Source organism: Numida meleagris, chromosome 1 (assembly GCF_002078875.1).
Source record: "Numida meleagris isolate 19003 breed g44 Domestic line chromosome 1, NumMel1.0, whole genome shotgun sequence".
In the NCBI taxonomy this organism is placed as follows: domain Eukaryota; kingdom Metazoa; phylum Chordata; class Aves; order Galliformes; family Numididae; genus Numida; species Numida meleagris.
The window spans coordinates 18,866,310-18,872,798 of NC_034409.1; positions in this window are offsets into that span (position 1 = coordinate 18,866,310).

The window sequence follows — 6,489 nt, forward strand, 5'->3', positions numbered from 1 at the left end:
TGTTCCCTGTCAATGTCCTACCTCTCAGTCTTCCTGAAGAACACTTGCAAATTCATTAGTCAGATGAATAAAAGAGTTATGCATGTGCCCTCCTGTCTGTTACCTTAACTCACTCTTAAGAACTTCATTGCTGTGGAGTTGCAAAATTTCTGACATTTAGCACTGCCATCAAGGTATGCTGAGGATGAGAGCATGTCTAAATCTGGAAGCTTGTTCTCTTTTTCTAGAAGTGCACCATTACAAATTTGCTTTGAAGATTCATGCTATTCTTTCTATACATGCATGAAAGAGGAGGGTACAGCAAGAATTTTTGCAGCACTGTAAATTACAGTATAAGTCTAGGGAGATGGGGGCTTTGGCTGTAGAGAGGCAGTAGTCTGTGATGGTTTGAACATCCACTCCTCTAGATGAGCTATTCTATAAAATATCGCTTACAGTATGAGGATATGCTTTGTCTTGAGCCCAGTGCTGTATGTTAATGATATGTTTGATCTGAGAAAGCATAAAGTTAGAGAGGCTGGGTGAGATTCAGGTTTCCCTGTCCCCTTTGGAAGTGGATATTAATGAGACCGAGACAAATGCCACCTACATCTGCCTGAGGCAAAATGGTAGGCAATCAAAATATCCTCTGAGTCTTATTGTGTAGTAGCAGTTTCCTAGTTCACAGCCTCAGAGACAACCAGGTCTTGCATTTGTACCATATGGGCACAAGTATTTGGAAAACATCCACTTAGGAAAAAAAAAGAAAAAATACAGTAACGAGAGTTTTATATAAGTAGTAGAGACTCATCTCAGTGCTTGTGAGTGGGTGGCTCTGACCATTTTTTTCACAGAAAGCATCTGTACTTTTTAAATAAATATTTGGTGAATGCATCTTATTTTTCACACTCATTGATAAAGCTTAGTAATATCACGCTGCAGCAGAATGTATAGAAAATCTCACAACTTAAGATTTTTACCAAAACAAACTTCAGGTTTTAAGAAACAATTGCCTTCTTAGGTCTCTGACATAAATATTTTATTCATTGCCAAATTGGGGGTCATTTTATAACGAAGAAAAATTGCAAAGTGGGACAAAAAGCTATGCAAGTGAAACAAGTTTGAATAGCATTGCTAGGAAAAATCAGTCTTTTCCTGTTTTTCTGTTTTATGATTAGACAAGAAAGCAGTAATATTTTCAGCACGGTCTCTGTGATACTCCTATTAGGAATCACGGTATCGTTAAAACTAGAATGATGAACAAAATCTGTGTGCTACATTTCATCTCAGCCCTGGAGCTGCTGCCTTCAAACCCAATACTCTGTCCAAGCAGGCCAGAAGGCAGCTATAGCAACATTCAGGGAGCAGTCAGGCAATGATACTACTCTTAAAGGATTTGTGAACAGTGGTAGGAAGCCTAAGAACAAAGAGAAGAATAAGGGAGAAAAAAAAAAAGAGAAGACGACAGAAATGAGGACGTAGAATATATGGTGCAAATTTATTGTAAGTTTCAGTGCAGATCTCTGGGACTATAAAGAAAGCCGGCAAGCTTTCTAACCTACAAGCCAGAACATTTAAGATGACTTTTGTAACTCTTTCCATCAGTACAAAATAGGTAGTGAAGTGATACTGTTTTGAAATGGAAGTTCCGTTGACTGGTAAATTTGGATACTTTTTAAACAAAAAAAATACTTAATTGGAAATTTGTTCAAGTATTCTACTTTCTACTTGTGTCTTGTCAACAACAACTGAAAAAAATCTCTTTTTAAAAATATGAATGCAAAATGACTTTAAATTATGCAAACATTAATTTTGTCGTTGAAGTTACTGTAGCAAAAACTGATTTTGAATTTTTCTTGTGTGAGCTCAGAAAGAATTACTTGGGATTTAAATACAATTTTTAAAGAGTCTTATCTGATGTTCATAATTACCAGTGGAAATTTAACTATTTCTAGGGAATTGTACTCACATATTTTACAGCATGCCAAAGGCTGTTGAAGTGGATTTCCGATTTTTTTAGCAATTCTGTCAGTCTCATAAAATAAATTATAATAAATTAAAATAAATTGAAATAAAATAAAATAAAATAAAATAAAATAAAATAAAATAAAATAAAATAAAATAAACAAGGGAGTCATATCTAAGATTGTCTTCAATAGGTTTTTTGGTTTTTTTTTGTCACCTTGATTCAGAAGATCCTGTGGAAAAGCATGAGCAACACTTTCCAAGTTGTTGCTGAGTTTGCAGTTTCAGTTGCCATTGAGGTTTCTGATTATGATCCAGACTTGGTGATGCAGAATCAACTTTGCCATAAATTCCAATATATCCAAAATATATAGCCAATATAGCCAAAAATGGTTTTGATGCTAAATCCAGTCTTTAACTATGAGTAAAACTCCTAAGGTCTTGTTATCTCACAGTGCTGCCAATGGGGAGGTTCTTCATACAGTGTGCTAATCATAGAATCATAGAATCATAGAATCATAGAATCATAGAATCATAGAATCATAGAATCATAGAATCATATCACAGAATCATAGAATGGCCTGGGTTGAAAGGGACCTCAGAGATCATCAAGTTTCAACCCCCCCTGCTGAGTGCAGGGCTGCCAACCACTAGACCAGGCTGCCCAGAGCCACGTCCAGCCTGGCCTTGAATGCCTCTAGGGATGGGTTGTCCACAACCTCCTTGGGCAACCTGTTCCAGTGCGTCACCACCCTCTGAGTGAAAAACTTCCTCCTAATATCTAACCTAAATCTCCCCTGTCTCATTTTAAAACCATCCCCCCTTGTCTTATTGCTATCCACCCTCATGAACAACCGTTCCCCCTCCTGTTCATATGTTCCCTTCAAGTACTGGAAGGCCACAATGAGGTCTCCCTGGAACCTTCTCTTCTCCAAGCTAAACAATCCCAGTTCCCTCAACCTTTCTTCACAGGAGAGGTGAAGCCATCTGATCATCTAGGTGGCCCTCCTCTGCACTCGTTCTCAGAGCAATAATATAAAAGGTAATATAAATAAATAATAATATAAAAGGTAAACTGAATATGCTTAATATAAATAAATAATAATATAAAAGGTAAACTGAATATGCTAATGTAAAATCAACTTAATGTCAAGAGAATTGAGCGGTTTCCTACGTGAAGGTTTAAATTATTCATTTTTTTCTCCCATTTTTGACATCTCTGTCCAACTCATGCAAATGTACCAGCTGAGAAGACATTAGGTAGACAGCCAATTAAAACAAGCTTTCATAAAAGAGCAGGATGATTTTTCAGGACAAGCAGCAATATTTTGTGAACACCAATATAACTTCCTAAATGTCTCACAGATGCAGTCTGAAAGAAATTGCATCCCCCTCCCTGCAAAAATATCTTAGCCAACTCAAAGAAAAGACCATCTGGAGCCTTACTCACTTTGGGGGATGCTGAGTTAATTGAGTGAAAGTCCAAATATCTCTTTAGGAAAGAAATGCTAAAGGATAGCACTAGACTCTAAAGTGATTTAAACTAATGTGTCTCCAAGTGAATTTGATTCAGTATTGCTGTTACTAATTAGCTGTATTATGACCATACTAGGAATCCTAGTCATAGATCAGAGCTCATTTTGCAAGGAATTTGCTAGATACTATTGTGTGGATTTACAATAAAAAGTCAGTCAAGATCCAGTAATATTTCAATAACGAAAAAAATGTAATTATTTACAAACATTTTCTATTAGATAAATTCCACCTGGCAACTCTGTTTTTATATTTGAGGTTTTGATAAGGTATATTAATATAGGTCGTTCATGAAAAAAATATGCACAAAGCCTCTGAAATTATTTCAGAATTAAGAGATAAAACTCCCATTAAAATGAAAAAAAAGTTTCCATTCAAATGCCTACATGATGCTTTGAAAATCAAAGCTCAGTCGCTGAAGCATCAGAGTATTAGGGAGTTTCATCCATGTGATTTTCATTAGATTTGATATAAGATAGATAGATCAACAAAGTGTTCCTAAGAGGGGCTCGGGGATGAAACGTACACCAGGTCAACAGTTAGTTAACACATTGGCCAGTACTTCTAGTCTCTTTATTAAGGATCTTTAGTAAGGGGTAGTTGGGCAGGATATAACCTCAGCAAGTTTGCAGATGGTACAAAACTGGGAAGAGTGCTTGATGGACCAAGTAGGTGTTCTGCCATCCCGAGAGATTTCAGCAGGCTGAACGAACAGGCCAAGAGGAACCTAATGAAGTTCAGGAAAAGGGAAACTTCAAGTCCACACCTGTACAATATCATGTACTAGTATAGACTAGGGGCTGATTGGCTGGAAAGCAGCTTGGCAGAAAAGGATCTGGTATTCCTCATGAACACCAAGCTGATCAAGATTCATCAGTGTGTCCCCCTCTACTCTGCCCTCATGAAGCACCACTTGAAGCACTGCATCCAGATCTGGGATTCCCAACATAAGAGGGGAATAGATCCATTGGAGTGAGTCCAGAGGAGGGTCTCGAGGATGATCAGAGGGTTGAGGCACTTCTAATGAAGACAAGCTGAGATAGTTGAGGTTGTTCAATCTGGAGAAGACTAGACTCCAGGGAGGCTTTAAAGCAACCTTCTAGTATCTAAAAATGCCTATAAGAAAGATAAAGAGGGATTTTTTAGTAATAGAACAAGAGGGAATGTGTTTAAACTAAAAGAGATTAGAGTTAGATTAGATATAAGGAAGAAATTCTCTGCTATGGGGATGGTGAGGCACTGGAACACGTTGTCCTGAGAAGCTGTGGATGCCCCATCCCTAGAACTGTTCAGGGCCAGGTCGGATGGGGCTCTGGGCAACCTAGTCTAGTGGGAGGTGTCTCTGCTCATAGCAGGAGGGTTTGAACTATATGGTCTTTATGGTCCCTTCCAACCCAAACCATTTTATGATTCCTAGATCATGCAATGTTTTAGGGGAATCATTTACCTATATTTATTTACTCTCTGACACTAGAGGAGCTGGGATTGTTAAGAATTGGGTAGACTGTAGTCTTGCCAATTCATGTGAGGTTCATACAAAAATAAATAGGATTTAGAAGCCTAAATATATTTGAGAATCTATGTCTTATTTCTTCTGAGTGATAACCAGCAACTGGCTAAGGAAAACAGTTTAAGAATTACATTGTGTTGCCAAATTTTAATTCAGAAAATTCAGTTTCATCTTGTAGATTGTAATAGCCTAGCAGCTAGCACTAGAATGGGAATTAAGAGAGCTAAGTTCAGTTCTCTTTGCTGCCTGAGAATTTTGTAACTGATGATACGCATCAGCTTCTAAAGGCTGCTGTGTGTGGGATTCTGCTCTTTCTCGTGTTAAGGTTGTTAGAAAATCAAGAATATTTTCTCCACGGAAAGAGTACTGACTCTGTAAAATGAATAGAGCAGTTAGAGCTTTCAGTCAGAGGAAGAGAACATCCCCGGCAGCCAAAGAACCTCCTACTACAGTGTATTCTACAGTAGACTGAATGCAAAGCAAATTCTGCTTTGCCTTTCAGTTCTTGCAGACTTCCAGGCCTTCCAGAACTGAATGAGCTGCTTCTTAACTTGTTTGGCCCAATCAAAAAGGGAACTGTTGACCCATCACCACCATGCTCACTAAACAATATCCCTAAATGTAACACCTACCCTTTTCTTGAAAACTTCCAGGGACATTGACTTCACCACTTTCCTGGGCTTATTCTTCAGATAATGAATTTGTCTTCTTTACCACTTGCATATTTTCAGGCAAGAACTGTGATCTCTTCTGTGTCCTGTACACTACCAAGTATACAGTCAGTCCAGTGAAAAACAGGAGGAATTAACAATACAGCTAATACAAAGAAAATCAAGAATTAACCTACCGGAGGTCCTCTGGTGCAGCCTCCTTTCTCGCTGCTCAGCTTTCCCCATGATCTAGAAAGTGTTGCTGTGCCCATGTGTTCTGCTGAATAGCTGCAGTCCTAGTCTGCTTTTAAGACTGAAGGACCATTTGGAGTGCAATAAGTACTCCTTCCAAATAACACCTGGGCCTATGTGAGTGGGAGGTTAAGTAGATAGGTCTAATCCTGACCAGAGAACAGAAAAAAGGAAGTGTCATCCTTCCACTTAAACTCAAAATTCTATTTTAATAATAACCCAGTGAAGGCAAAGATCTGTGACACCTATCAAAAGGTGTTCAGGAACTTTGGATGTCTACATGTTAAAGGACATGCATTTTAATCTTTTGGCTCACACAGACTGTAAATACCACACAATTACCAATCTTTTATAGGATGGTGAGGATGGAAGATGAAAGAAAGACATCAAAAAAAGGAAAAAAAAAAAGGGACTGTATAAAAAGAGGAACTGTAAGTGAAGTGGGACATAAAAAGAGAATAGGAAAGGTGAACCAAGGGAAAGAAAGATGAAATGTATGTCAGAAGAGCAATGAACAGAACTAATGTAGAAAAGGAGTCAACCACAGGAAAATTAGGAATGTAAAATTAGAAATTAAGCAGTAGAAATATGAAGAGAAGG